The 15,526-nt window shown below is 43.3% G+C and overlaps 1 protein-coding gene across 5 annotated transcripts in view; it reads right to left on the bottom strand.

Annotated features, from left to right (window-relative positions):
• The window catches only part of SLIT1 (slit guidance ligand 1), a 163,838-nt gene that overhangs the window by 49,776 nt on the left and 98,536 nt on the right, over nucleotides 1–15,526 (bottom strand). The gene's annotated exons all lie outside the window — the stretch shown is intronic.

Genomic DNA, 15,526 nt, shown 5'->3' with positions numbered 1-15,526 from the left:
ATGATAACCACTTGAACACGTAATGTAATTTAAATGTGTGCGCATTTTAAATGTTCCGTTGCCTTCCTCTTAAAGTGCAAAAAAGAATTCACATGGTAAAACAACATAATGTGGCCATTTAAAAAGCAGCAAAGGGTGATCCTTACTGACACAGATGATGCATCTTGGCCTCTAGTAGAGTATGCATGCAATGAATAGGATGAACTGCACTACCATCATGCTTAAGAGGAGAAATGTTCTTGCAGGCTTTTCATTCCTCAGCCTGGTTTGTTCAGCTCTCTGTGTCCCACAGACCATTAGGAAGGAACTGGAGGAAAGGTGTGAACGGATCGGATACTCTTATCTTTTCCACCCCCAGAAAAGAAGTAGACTGGCTATAGAAAAGCCCAGTGACTGCTTTTATATTTGAGAACTTTGTAAGAGGATCCCCATAAGTACCCGAGCAGAGCTATAAAAAAAATACAGCTAGTGATACATAACTAAAAAGGCTTCACTGAATATTTTGTATCACAAAACTGTGCACATTGATCTCTGTACACAGAGCTTGTTCCAGTTTCCAAGCCTTTTTCAAACAAATGAAAACTTAGGAGTATTTCAGACAGAGAGCTTTTTGCACTATCAATCAAAGATAAAGGAAGCTGTGGGAAAACACAGGAGGATGACTAGCAGCACACGATGGTGTCTGGACCACTAGACAAGAAAAGCTAGCCCTGGAAACAAACTGAGAGTTGAAAAAAAAGATAATTTTTCTCCTGTAGAGCTGACAGCAGGGGGCACCAGAGGATTTTACATGATGGACTGTAGTCACCCATTCATTCTGTTATCTTATCTTCTAATCAAGACCTTTGGGGCTGATCCCTAATTGTTCAGACATGACTCATAATGTTGGGATGATTGTGGAGGTCTTGATTCTTCTACCCCACTTTCTGCTAATAACCAATCTTTTCTGCTAAATAATTTCATTACAAAGCCTCCATTATTTATAACAAGTGACCAATGCTCCTGTAAACTGGGTCAATATGTAATTGCAGGAGATTATTGGGCAGCTTGTGCTCATCGAAATATGTTCCTCTCAAATTACCTGCCTTCAAGGCATCTTCTTTAGACTGAATTTTTCAGTTGAAATTTTTAAAGTTTGGAGTTTTTTGTTTGTTTGTTTGTTTTGTTTTTCGTTTTGGCCTTTTGCCTACTTCTCTACCCTACTGTGAGACTAAAGTTGTTAGTCTCTTGTCAGTCTGTTGTTAGCGACAGTTTTCTGAAATAACAGCCTGACGTGTCAAACAAATACAGACATGTACATCCAGGATGAGCATGGAAACCTGGTCTGCACATTTGGTCAAGGGGTTTGGAAATTTCATGACTCTCAGCTCTGTAATGCCCAGCCTGAGGAAGAGACCTCCTGGAGTCAAAGGTTAGGTGTTGTTTGTGAGATTTTATTGGTTTGTTAGAAGTATAAAAGGGCTAGCTAAATAGCTCAGTGACTTAAGTGTCTCGCTGCATAGCCAGAGTTTGGGAGTTCTATTCCCCATGGTGTCTCCTGGGAAAAGCCAGCCTGTGAGGCCTTAGGCAAGCTGCACAGTTTCAAGGCGCCTCAGAAGAAGGCAATGGTAAACCACCTCTGAATACTCTGCCTAGAAAACTCTGAAAAGAGTCACCATAAGTCACAAATGACTTGATGGCACATAATGATTATTATTAATAAAAACATCAACACACACACACACCCCTGTATTTGGATTGTGTCCAGGAGCACCACCGACTATCAGATTGGCCGGGGAACTTTGCTTTCTTTTCTTCAAGGCTTTCTAATGACACACCTCAGCAAAAGAGCCTTGTGTAGTTCTAAACAAAGCTTGGGAATGTCCTCCTTCTTAACTACAACTCTCAGAATCCCAGTGGGAGCTGTAGTATGGAAGGCAAGGTTCCAACTGGAAGATATACTCCTCAGTGTTATTTCCCTTTGATGATTTACTCTGCTATTAGTTCTTCTTCTTACAGAAAACTAGTTCTTCTAGCCAGTTTTCCAATCTGCTTTTTTCTGAGGCTCGGACTATAAAAGAAAGAGAATGGTTCTCCATGGACCCTTTACAGTCCAGTATTTGCCAAAATGAGCCCCCTTACAGTTTTTAAAAAGATATCAAGGGGGGAAGCCAACATTAAAAGATATACTAGGAGGGATAATGGTCTCATGTTTCTCTTGCGCCCTTAAATATCACACCTGTTAAACCTGTTCCAACTGCTACCACCACACACACTTTCCATTTCCAATGCTACTATACAGTATGGTGGCATAAAGACCAATGACATTTTGAGGTTTAGAAGAAATACGGACCAAAATTAAAACTAAATAGAAAAAAATATGAAAAGACACAAAAAGTAAACTTCATCTGGCATATTTTGGAAACCAGTATTCCACTTTCAGGACAAATAAATATAAAGTCTACACGCTCTGGATCTTCGTTTAGTAAGGATCCCCAAAATTATCTTTCAGCTAGTACAAACATTTTATAAGCCTGCCACTGATAAAGGATGATTTGTTAGAAAAATGTATTTGGCAAATTTTAATAAATACAGTATATACAGGCACTCTGAGCACCATATTTCTCTCTTGACATTGTTTCAAACATAAAATTGCTGAAGAACGGCATAAAGGATTATGTGCACAATGAGAACATGGGCAAAATCCTGTTCATGCAGGCGTAATACAATATTATGCTTGTGTAAACATGCGAGGTGTTACGCCTGGTAACAAGGGATTGTGTGATTCAGTAGTGCAATTAGTCACGTGTCTGTGGTGTGACCTATTGCACAAGGCACTGTTGGAAGTGCTTCATGGATAGCACTTCTGCCTTGAGGCTGTTGCAGCTACTGCAGGTACAATATCAAGTTGTGCCTGCATAGTTACGGAATAGGATTTTTCCCCATATCTATTTAGAAAGCAATTTGAGGCCCAAAACCAGACAGCGAGTATCTGTAAACACATGCAATTTTTGAGCAAGCCATCAACGGAAGGCACTACTAGATGTATGTTGGCTCTCTGACTCCCACTGTATGCTGTGATGATTCAGCAAGGTCTTAGAAATTGAGAACAAAGAATCTGAGAGCTAAAAAGGACCAGGGAAACCTCAGATGCATTGCTTCCAATATTGCCAAGATTACCTGATCTCACCAACTCCAGATGTCTGTCCATCCATCCAATTTAATATCAAACATGTCTAAATGGTTCTGTAGTGTCCAAACACATATGCTTGCCATCTATGGACCAACACTGATGTTTTATGACCAATACTCATATCTCTGTCTGAAATCAATCAGTGACTCTTTTTTTGGCTGGAACTGGACAGAAGCTCCACCATATAGTCTTGTGGTCAGTCCTTCAGAACTTCTTAGGCATTGCTGTGCTAATGGTTCTTTGCTTCAAGAAATGTCCTATAGGACTACTCTTTTCTGAGTATGTGTATATGAGGTACAATAGTACCTCGGTTTACGAAATTAATACGTTCTCCGGAACATTACATAATGTGGAAAATTCATAAACCGAGAGGCACTAAGAACCTCCAGGCAAACCTCCAGGCAAATCTCTTCGCAAACTGGAAAAAACCAGAAAAAAAACGTAAATCAAGGCATTATTTTCAATGGATTTCCGTTCGTAAACTGAAAATTACATAAACCGAGGCATTCGTAAACCGAGGTACTACTGCATATAGATATATGAATATATGGGAGCCATAACACTGCTAGACATATAAAACAGTTACACAACTCCATTCTGCCTGTGTCTTCTAAACAAGATGAAGGGCACTGGATGGGGAGAGGTACTAACTTAGATAGATCTAAACCAGTGGGAATATTTTGCCCAGAAACATATTTATCTCCTTTACCAAACTGTTTACACTTGGTTTATAAGATACTAAATTATGTAAACACGCCTTTAAAACAGCCATTCTCAGTGGGAACCATATGTCCTCATGGGGGACTATGTCACATTTGAAGGGGGCCACTGACTGGAAACAATTCTTCACACACCACATTATAAAGTTTGTTATGTGACTTATGCAGTCCTGATTTGTCCTATCTTTCATATTGTGTTCATGGCCATGGCCAAAAACAAGGAAACAAGCAAATGAATGAATGAATGAATGAATGAATGAATGAATGAATGAATGAATGAATGAATGAATGAATAAATAAATAAATAAATAAGGTTGAGAATGGCTGCTTTAAAACAGCCATGACCAGGCTCTAGAGAGCAACCTAACCTGGTTTCTGATTTCAGCTCCTGCTTTTGATCACCAATTCATGGCACTTGGAGAATTCCTAAGTTGACTATGCCTCATTCAACACCTTACCCTGCTTTGTCTTTCCTCCATACCCTGCGTTCTTGGATATGAGCCGCCTGCTGAGCCCTGGCCGGGATGGGTGCCTTGACTGTGCGACAACATGCCAGGCTTCCCAGTGTGAGATCCTGGCTGGCACTCAGCAAGGGACTGGAGCCAAACTGTCTGACATCCATAGGACACAGCTTTCCCAGTGGGGAGCCCACTCAGGCAGACGAGCCAGGCACTTAATCTCCTGCCCTATGGGGCCAGGCTGAGTCTGGTGCATGCAGGGGGTGCAATAGTATTATGAGGCTCTCATTCTCTTGGCTAATCCCAACTTCACACTTTAACCTGATTGAGGCATGTTTGGCGTGCCTGTTCCTTGTGCTGTTTGAGGGGATTAGGGTTGGGCGCAGCAGGGTGGTAATTGCTTCCTACTGCTCCAGCCCAACTCCCCCAGCCCACAGCCATGTGCCATGAAAAATCAGTCTCTATCGCCCAGCCACTGGGAGAGAGACAATCAACCTGTGGGGCAGAATCCCCTTCCCAGACAGTCCCTTTCATCCATATGACATGGAGACATAAAGAGCTTGTGGCCACTTAAAGGCTTACATATTATTATGGCATAAACTGTCATGGCCTAGAGTCCATTTCCCCAAATATTACTGGCAAAAGTTGACTCTAATCCATTTTTATGTCCATCAAGATGCTTCCAATTTATGGAGACTCTAACAGGGTTTTTGAGGTATGCGAGATGTTCAAGGAGTAATTTTGCCAATGTCACCCCCAAATGAGTTTCCATGGCCAACTTTGGATTTGAACCCAGGTCTCTAGATTCCTAATCTGACATGCCATTCATTACACCACACTGAAGACAGGAGGGCCTGGCGTGCTCTAGTCCATGGGGTCACAAAGAGTCAGAAACGACTAAACGTCTAAACAACAACAACACCACACTGGCTCTCAGCTCATTATAATAAACCTTACACCATAATAAAAACATTGGCCTCTAAAGTGCTAAAAGAGTTTTTGCTCCCTCTGTTGCAAAGACCTCAGCTTCCCCCTTGAGAGTTGAGATGTATGAATGCCATAATGGCCAGTGGGAACAGTTGGAGGATTTTGCCCGGAATGTCTCTGCATGCACTTTTCTCTCTATCTGTGTGTGCAATTAACAGTGATACTATTGTAGTACCAGTTTAGTACTTCTGGATGTACTGAAGTTCAAGAAAGGAAAGCTGTTCAGGTAAATATGGAGAGCATGGAAATTTTGAAATGTGAGCTGCTCCTCACTCATAACGACATTTTGAAAGAGCTGTCGCAGTTCCTATATGTTGACCCTTTACTATTTATTTATTATTAATTTATTTGTTCAATTTTTACCCTGCCCATCTAGATTTGGGAATCTACTCTGGGCAGTTTACAGAATATAAAGATAAAAACAACATTCGAATAACTTTGTTGTTAAGAGTAAAAAGACCAATAAAGAAAACAGGATTCAAGATGCAAAAAAGAAGCTATGTAATGGGACAAGGGAAGGCCTGCCATAAGAACCATTTCTTCAACTTGTTTTTCAACATTTCCAGAGAGGGTGCCAGTCAGATTTCTGGAGGTAAGGTGTTCCAAAGATGAGGGGTCACCACCGAGAAGGCCTGGTTTCTTGTTCTCTCCTTCTGGGCCTCTCTCGGGGTTAAGCCTCTCAGCCGCCTGGTCTGGTTTGATCGAGCGACACAAGTAGAGCTAAGTGGGGACAGGTGCTCTGCCAGGTATTGAGGCCCTAAACTGTTTAGGGCTTTATATGTAAGCATTAATACCTTGAAATCAATGCAGAAATGAATGGGTAACCAGTGTAAGGCCACCAGAATGGGGGAAATACGTTGATATCTTTTCACCCCAGGTACTAGTCTGGCGGCCCTGTTCTGGACTGTTTGTAGCTTCCGCATCAGTCTCAAAGGCAACCCCATGTAGAGAGCATTGCAGCAGTCTAATCTCAAGAATACGAGTGCATGAACCAGAGTGGTGAGTCACCCAACATCAAGATAGCACAGCTGGGAAATCTGCTGAAGATGTAAGTGGGTGAAACGGACCACAGATGCCACCCGGGACTCCATGGTAAACGTTGGGTCAATATGGACCCCCAAGCTGTGGACCACACTCTTTGTGGTGAGAGTTGCCCCCCAAAAGAGAGTGAGCTTCCCAAACCACTGATAGAAGGGGCGCCCACCCTCAGGACCTCTGACTTGTCTGGGTTCAGCCTCAGTCCATTCTTCTGCATCCATTGCTGTACAGCTCCCAGGCAGTGCTCAAGGGACGCAACGGCATCCACTGCTGTTGGAAAAAGAGAGATGTAGAGCTGCGTGTCATCAGCATACTGGTGACACGAAGCACCACACCCCTTGATGACTCCACCCAGTGGCCTCATATAGATATTAAACAGCATTGGAGAGATTATCGAACCCTGCAGCACCCTACAATTGAGGAGCTACGGGACTGATACATTCTCTCCAAGCTGGACTCTCTGGTAATGGTCCTCCAAGAAGGATTGGAGCCAAGCAAAAGCTAGGCCATCAATCCCCAACTCGGAGAGCTTCCCCAGGAGGATACCGTGGTCAACAGTATCAAAGGCAGCTGAGATAACAAGGAAAACCAACAAGAACATTTTGCCCATGTCGGCCTCCCTCAAAAGGTCATCAAGCAGGGCGACAAATGCCATTTCTATGCCATGGCACAGCCTGAAGCCCAACTGGAACGGATGTAGGGCATTGGTCTCATCCAAGAGAGCCTGTAGCTGATCGGCGACCACCCTCTCCACTACCTTGCTAAGGAAAGAAACATTGGCAACGGGCCTATAATTGCCAGTGTTGTCTGCCAGCAAGCTCGGTTTCTTCCTAATGGACCTAAGGAGTGTCTCCTTGAGGGCCAGGGGAACCTTGCCCTCCTGGAGGGACCCATTTATTATAGCAGTGATCCATTTGGTTGTTATGGGCCTGCCACTTTAATTAGTCAGGCCGGGCAAGGGTCAAGGGAGGAAGTGGTAGCACAACAGCAGTCAAGCACCTTGTCAACCTCAAGTGATATCACCAGCTGAAAGTGGGTGATCTTCATCGGACAAGACACAGCGTTGGATGTCTCTGCTTGATCTACTGGTTTCAAATAGGGGGATAGGTCCCGGTGGCTGGCCTCCACTTTGGATTGGGAGAGGCCAATCATTGTGACCAATTCCGGATGGGTCACGTACTATACAGAATAACTCAGGCTGCTGGTTGGAAGCTTCGCTTATCCGGAGAGCAAAGGAATTTCTCTTTGCAGCCTTTATTTTAGAAAGATAAAGGTTGGATGTGATATTGACAGCTTTTAAGTTATTTCCTATCGGGTCCCGCCTCCAACTGCTCTCTAGTCATCTCCAAATTTGTTTCATAGCTCTCAGCCACTGGTCAAACCAGGGCAATGAATGAGTTCCTCAACAGAGAGGACGTTTAGGAGTGATCGTGTCTACAGCCCTAGTGGCGGTGGTGAACCATCTGTCAACCAAAGCTTTGACAGGAGCACCAGCCAGATCAATCAGTATCTCTCACATGGAATCCTGGAATCCAATAGGATCCAATAGCCTGCAAGGGCGGACCATTAAATTAGGTCCCAGCTCCCCGCGAGGGGGAAGGGCCACTGTCAGGTTGCATTTAATTAGGTGGTGATCCAACCATAACAAGGGGACAGACACACGGTTAGTCACTATCGGACCACACTCCCTCTGCTCAGAGGAGAACATCAAGTCAAGCATATGACCACCCACGTGGGTTGGGCCGTTCACATGTTGGGACATGTCCAAGGAAGCCATGGTTTCCAATAACTGGACCAGAAACCTCCACCTCCGCATGGATGTTGAAATCAACCAAGATCAATAGCCTTGGGGATCCCAACAGTGCCGCAGAGACGAAGTCAGCCAACTCCGGTAAGGAAATCACTGGATCGTGGGGAACACAGTATGCCAGCAAGATCCCAATACCATCCATAGCCCCGCACAACATGTGGAGGGCCTCTAGACCAGGTATCACCACGGCAGAGAGCCTAGCAAACTCCAGTGTGTTTTTATATACAATGGCTACTCTCCCCCGACCCCCCCCCCGTCTAACCTGTTGTTGGACAGCATAGCTGGATGGACAGGCAAAGGACGGAGGAATACCCTCCCCCATCACTGCCCATCCAGGTTTTGCTTATGCAAGCTAGGTCTGCATCCTCCTCCAGGATAAGATCGTAAATCAACTGGGACTTATTGGATACAGACCTGGAATTCAACAACACCTAGCATGCAAGGAGATCCCAATCACTACATGATCCCCTGAAAATCTCCAATTAATCACTGTTTCATTGTTTTTGATTATCTCTGCACCTGCACTTACATCATCCACCTCCACACCTCTTTCATCACCTTTCCCCCCTTCAGATCATAAGGTGTATGACTGAAGGGAGACAAAAGAAACGGTAGTACGATTCTTTATTGGTATCTATTGTCTGCCTTATTTCCTTTCGCTGCACTGGAGACTTCTTAACCTCTGCTGGACTCTCACTCTATGGAGTTTTACAGATGAAAGGTATTACTAACCCTCCAGCCAAATGGCAGGTTTTGTGGATGAAAGGTTACTGATCCCACAGTCAGTTTGCAGGACTGTCTTTGCCTTAACTCAGGGATGAGCAACATTTGGGCCTGCAGACATTTTAGATTACAAGTCTCACAAGTCCTCACTGCTGGCCGTATTGTGTGGGGCTAACAGGAGCCAAAGATTTCCTGCCACTGCTTTCATTCATATGGCTGTCATGTCCGCCTAATGTGGTCAATGACTTTTGCTAGCCAAAGCTTTCCCTAGAAAGCAGAAGCATCTTGGAACTGGGACATCAGGCTTGTAACGCTGCTCTAACACCTATTTCCACCCATCCCCCAAGTCTGCCTTGGTTCCCCTATCCTTCCCCTAACCTATAATGATCTGATCTACCCTGGGCTTCTAAATGCATCCACCAGGCATGGAAGCAGAAGAAACCCCTCTGGGGCCAAGAAGACCCATTAGATTTGAAGGGAGCTGTGTAACCCCACCCACCCAGCTGGTCAACAGCACCACCAAAACAGCATGCAGTCTTGCATTCTATTCTTCCATGCTGCATGTGAGCAGTAATTAGCACGGGAGCAACCTCAAATTCAGCCCCTGGGACTGACGCTTCCACAGCTGCTGGCCTCACTGTTGTCTGCTGGAGGCATGCAGACAACAGTCAGCAGACAGGTAGGGTCAGCCAGAGAAAAACAGAACACGTTTCCCCAGGGAACATGTTGCACTCATGCTAAAGGGAAGTGCTTTTGGCAGCACTGCTTGACAAAGCTTTGCACCTTCGTGGCAAAGGCACGCTTGCTTTCAAGTGGTAGAAAGGGACTGTTGTGGGTTAAGGTCGCCTGAAAATGTTTTGTGGTCTGCTACTTCACTAATATATAATGGATGCTATAAAAGAAAACCAGTGATTTTATGCTGGCTTGTCATGGGCGACTGGCCTCTCCAGGAGGATAAGCATACTACCCCTTGTGTGCTGAAGCAGCAATAAACAGACCCCAGAAGTAAGAAGCCACCACTTGAAAGGTATTAATAGAAAAGGTGTCTGGGTTTTTAGCACTACAGTGTCCCGACCCTCCTTTCAAAAATGTGCACCTCTCTTCCCCAAAACACATTTAGTGCTGTCCAACCAGCAGGCAGGTACTTGTACATTCAAATGCAATTTACTGCAGCAGCAGTTGCCTCTATACCTCTCCTGCTGTGACTGAGAATCTGAAATGTATTTAAGTCCCCTGCATGTCAATGAGATGCTTTGGCCAATTCAATCATGGTAGGGTTGAATATTAAGAAAGAATCCTTAGACTCTCATCCCTACATATGCCCCTCCCCACAGCCCTCTGGTACAGACTAGATGGGTGCTAAGGGTCATTGACAACAGGGACTAAAATCTGTTTAATGTCTTATAAAGGAGGGTGCAATGGTATCAGCACATTGGCAGATATCTTCCCTGGGAGACGAAATTGAGCACTGAAGAGCAGAGCAGGCACAACAGGAACTGACAGCTGGGAGGTGAAGCATGACACATCCCACTTGGGAAACAACAATGAGTATGAATTGGATTAAGCGCTGGAATAAGCTGCCCAGGGAAGGACTGCATTTCCTCTCACTCCTAGATGGCAAAGCAAAACCAGGTTTTCTAGAGAACCCACATGCAGCCAAATACCATTTTAAGAGAATAGGATTCATGTTAAGAAGAGGAGATTCTCTAGTCTGTACCAGAAGGGGTAGGGTAAGAAAAGCCCAGGCTCTTCCTATCGTTCTTAACTTTTTCGACCACAGCTCTCCAAACAGAAATGATACAGAAAATAATTAATATCCCATTTTGTATGTTAATTTGGTTATTTCTCATTTGGTCAAAAGGCATATTTTGTAATGTCCAGCTTAATGATGGAAAAGATTGAGACTGGAAGCAGACAACAGATGCTCTGACAGTGATCATGGGATACCCAATCAATTATCTTGCTCATGAAATCCCATTTTACAACCTGGGGCTTTGGCTGCGAATCTTTGTGGCCTTAAACACACAGCCGAATATTTGGACATCACTCCTTCCCTCCTCCTCAGTAATATATTATGTCACTAGATGAAAAGTTCTATAAAATTCTAAAGCTTTTCTGTATCTTGCACTTACAGTAGTCCAGATAGAGGAATTTCTAAATAGCTGCTCTGGCAAAAGATCTGAAAGCTGCCCACACAGACCTTTGATCATGATTCTAATCAATTCAGAGCTTCCTTCCGCAGAAAGAAGGTTATGAGAAATTGTACAGATTTCACATATTCGCCCCTTTCCTAGTTTTGTAGCATTGACAAAATGTCCAGGAAGGTGGGTTTGCTCGGCCATCACCAAACCCTGCTACTGCCACCTGTTCAGAGAGGGAAACAGAGCAAGTGAGGCAGCCACAGCCAGAAGAGGGAAGGGAAGGCTTGCCCACTTTCTCGCCTGCTGTGTGCTCTGCCTTGACCAATGGCTCTGTGGCAGGGCTGAAACTTTGCACCCCTGAGAATGTTGTGCCCTGGGCAACTGACCCTGTGGCCATACCCATGCTACGCTACTGGGGCCACACACAACCGGGGGCCTTTAGGCCCCTTTGCACACTTTTGTTGGCCACTTCTAGACCTTCTGCATCAGAAAGAAATTCGGAGGAGAAAAAGAATGGCAGTTTCTGAAAGCTTTCAAGAATGAGAATTCTTATTTAAAATACGGCACTGTCCTCCTTCCGCTTTGTGTCCTTCCTCCCCTCCCCTCCCCCCCAAAAAAAACCAAACCAAAAAAGATTTTACGAAATTGGGAGTGGAGTTCTGGACACTTCTGGTTTTGATTTTTTGGGTATGGTATGGCCCACAATGGTTTCAGGCAATCAAATATTAGGCCCTAGGCTACTATAGTTGCCCACCCCTTGGTTTTACTGGCCCAAATCATGCTGCTTAGCTTTCCCTGCTAAATTCATTAGTTCTTACATGTACCCAAAAATCAAAGCAGAGATTTGTTAACTGCCAGGGAGAAACTGCTGCAAGTCATGCCATTTGTTTTCTGCAAGTGTTGACTAGACAATGTGATTTTGGCACCTGACTATCAGTTTCATGGAATTTTTCTCCTGGAAGTGCCAGGAGTTGAACCAGGATCTTCTATATACAAAGCCTGGGTCTAACCACAGGGCTACGCCACCTCCTGAAGGGATTCCATAAAGGGAGCGGTTTTGACATGAAGGATTGGTAGCTAACTAGAGTGAATTGCTTATGTCATGTAGGAATTTCCTCCAACTTCCCCAGTTTCAATACACAGGAAACCACTAAATAACCAGGTGAATAAACTATGGGTTTGATTTCTCAAACCCATAGTTCCATATCCTGAGGAACTATGGCAGGACCCAGTGAATACATCATCTAGGAGCATGATGAGCTGATAGAAAACAAGATGTACAAGGAGTAAGGTGAATGTTATGTGTTAAGGGAAATCAATACAGCAATCAGTAACTGCAGTACGAATAAATAACCTCAGAGAGGCTATATATACTCAGTGGGGGATGGCATGCTTTCAAAATTTCTGCTCCATATCCAGGATTTATGAAGAGTTTCCACTCTTTTACTTATCTTCAATACATACAAAAATTCTATGTTTTGGCATGCAGAGATCTATACAAGTCAATGAAATACAAAGCTGTGTGCAACTTTGTGCTGAATTGGAGCTTCACAGGGTCTAAATGGGCACTCCAAGTAGATTGACCTCAGCAGAAATCTACTTTGGGCTGGAAATTCAAACTAGTCTCAGTTCTACTCCAAACTTGTATTATTTGCAGTGGATTCAACTGCAAGGCTGTCATAAGCCACTCATTATCAGACTGATCCCATCTCTGCAATTTGGGGAGATGGGCTAAATAGGCATTGGTGTTGTCCCTGACCCTGATGACCTTGAGAATGAATTATCTTCAAAAGGCTTTGCCATTAACAGCTTTACATACCAAAGGCCAAGGTCAGATTACTGAATCAATACCTCTCAATTTTGGTCTTCCCTTTTTCCTACTGCCTTCAACTTTTCCTAGCATTATGATTTTCTCCAGTTAATCTTGTCTTCTCATAATATGACTAAAGCACAATAGGCTCAGTTTAGTCATTTTAACTTCCAGTGAGGGTACAGGACCAATACAGCATTGGGAGACATTTAACAAATGTTTTTTCTAGTAAGAAATTGCCTGTCCAGGTCAAAAAGATGGATCTCTGTGTCCTCTTAATCTTTTGTTCATTTGCTTGCTTGCTTGTTTGGATAAAGACCCATAGTCACAGGGTTTATACAGGCAGATTCATCACTGACTGTTTCAGTTTTTTTTCCTACTGTTCATAGGATGCAGTGGTTGTCTCAGTAACAACAGTGACAAAACAATGTCTTCCCAAGTTTTTTTGTCCCTTCTGAAAGTTTTCTGTTCTAGTTTTTTTTCCCTTTGTGTGAGAGATGTACTATGGTACTTTCAGTGCTTCTTGTACAATTATTTTATCTGGCAGAAGTGCCCTCCCGCCACTACAATTTAAAAAATGATGGGGGGGGGGTTCCAGAAAGTAAGCTAGAGATAGATCTGGGATTTCAAACAATAATTTCAAATATGAGAAGCATTTTTGGAGACACCGATGCTTATTCTTCAGTGTAGATGTGAATCCTAGTTAGCTGGGGTTGAAAGTCTGCACCATCTGGAAGAGCACCTCATGACTTTGCTGTTCTGGGGCCTTCCAGATGTTTTGTATAACTATCATCACCCTGACCCTTGCTCATGTTGTCTGGAGCTGATGGAAGTTGTAATCCAGAACATCTTGAGGGTCACCAGTTGAGGAAGGATGTACAACTGTACAGTACTTTTTTAGAGTACAGTTTTTTAGACTATGTGGCCATGCTGACTGGGGGAAGGTAAGAGTTACAGTCCAACAAAATAACTTTTCCAAATTCTGCTGTACACTAACACATGTTGGATGTACCTAATCTCCGCCTCCCCCAATTGAGAATCCCCCAAACAGCATGGCACCCAGCCAAACAGTAGATATACTTCCTTCACCAGCACAAAGGGGAAGAAAAGGATGAGAAAACAAAAGCATGCATGTAAAACACTTTGAACATGTTCTACTAAGGATTATTATTTTACTGAAATATGATCAGATGGAACAATATAAAACAACAATCATCATGTGCCATCAAGTCAATTCTGACTTATGGTGACCCTTTATGGTATAAAAATAAAGACCAGTTTGTTAATGTTGCACATATGTTAACCCAATTCGCCCTGGACAACAGAGGACATATGCTATGCACACTCAGATCTGCCCCAATGCTCCTCATCCTAAGGCTTTCTGGGAACCCAAGTCTCCCCCCCCTTTTTTTCCTTTGGTTGCAGTAGCTGCTATGAGCTACGTAAGTTCCATACCACTTCCCCTGCATCTCAGCTCACACTCTATAAATCAGACGTCAGCTGCAGGGAAAGTGAGTGGCGGCAGGACTGGGGAGTGGAGAGCATATGCACTGAAAGGCAAAAACCTGATGATTCTACATAATGTAGCTTTAAAAAGATTCTTACTTTGGAAAACACACACACACACAGAGAGAGAGAGAACGAGAGAGAGAAAAAAAACTTAGCAGTAGACACAACACTTTATTTACCTACATAAGCAAAAGGATTCCCCAAGATGCTCAGAACTTCTTTCTTTCTTTCTTTCTTTCTTTCTTTCTTTCTTTCTTTCTTTCTTTCTTTCTTTCTTTCTTTCTTTCTTTCTTTCTTTCTTTCTTTCTTTCTTTCTTTCTTTCTTTCTTTCTAATTCAGAGGATCTCAAGCACTGCTACCTTTCACATTGTTACTGAAACCTACACAGCTGGATACTTGCATACCAAGATACACAAAGTTGCACAAACTCAAATATACAAGACTGTCTGTATTTTTCAGGCAGTGGCTCTGGTAGCAAAAAAAGGGACCAACATCCATTGCACTATGAAAGTGTAGGACAGACATGAAGACATACAATAATGTAGAGCACCTTCACAGCTAAGTCCATAGCCTACAAAGTTATTGGGGATGAGGGCATTCACTACCAATGTTCAGGATATTACAGGAGATAAATGTTTGCTGGAGCTTACCATGAGGAAAGTGGCACATATTTTATGAATTTTTTTATAGTAAATGTATGTAGCCTGAGGATCTTGGGCCAACGCCCCATCATCATGTTGTACAGTATGTGGGAGGAAGCTACACTGTTCGTTTACTGTCAGTCCAAAATAGGCATCATGGAAGGATGACACCATTAGACTGATGCTGTTTTCAGCTGTTTTGAGCAGACAGGAAGATTTTATTACAGAGAAGGGAGGGAAGAAATGGTGTTCTTTTTTTTAAAAAAACTGACATCCACCTTTTTGATAAGTCTCTGCTATCCATATATTCTTATTTCACCCCTGTTAAGTTTCCCATCTTCGCAACACATCCCCTACCAATAATTCCTCTCTCTCAACGGTACCAAATTATTGAAACAGATTCTTCAGCTCAGCTTGATGTACACAATTTGGTCCTGTGGTGGTGGAATACTATGACTTTTACACAAGAATCAAGAAGGAATTTATAAGCGTTGTTAAGCACTACTTGTTAATTGTCT

This window comes from Pogona vitticeps, chromosome 3 (genome assembly GCF_051106095.1).
Source record: "Pogona vitticeps strain Pit_001003342236 chromosome 3, PviZW2.1, whole genome shotgun sequence".
Lineage (NCBI taxonomy): Eukaryota > Metazoa > Chordata > Lepidosauria > Squamata > Agamidae > Pogona > Pogona vitticeps.
This window is presented reverse-complemented; position numbering and strand designations above follow the sequence as displayed.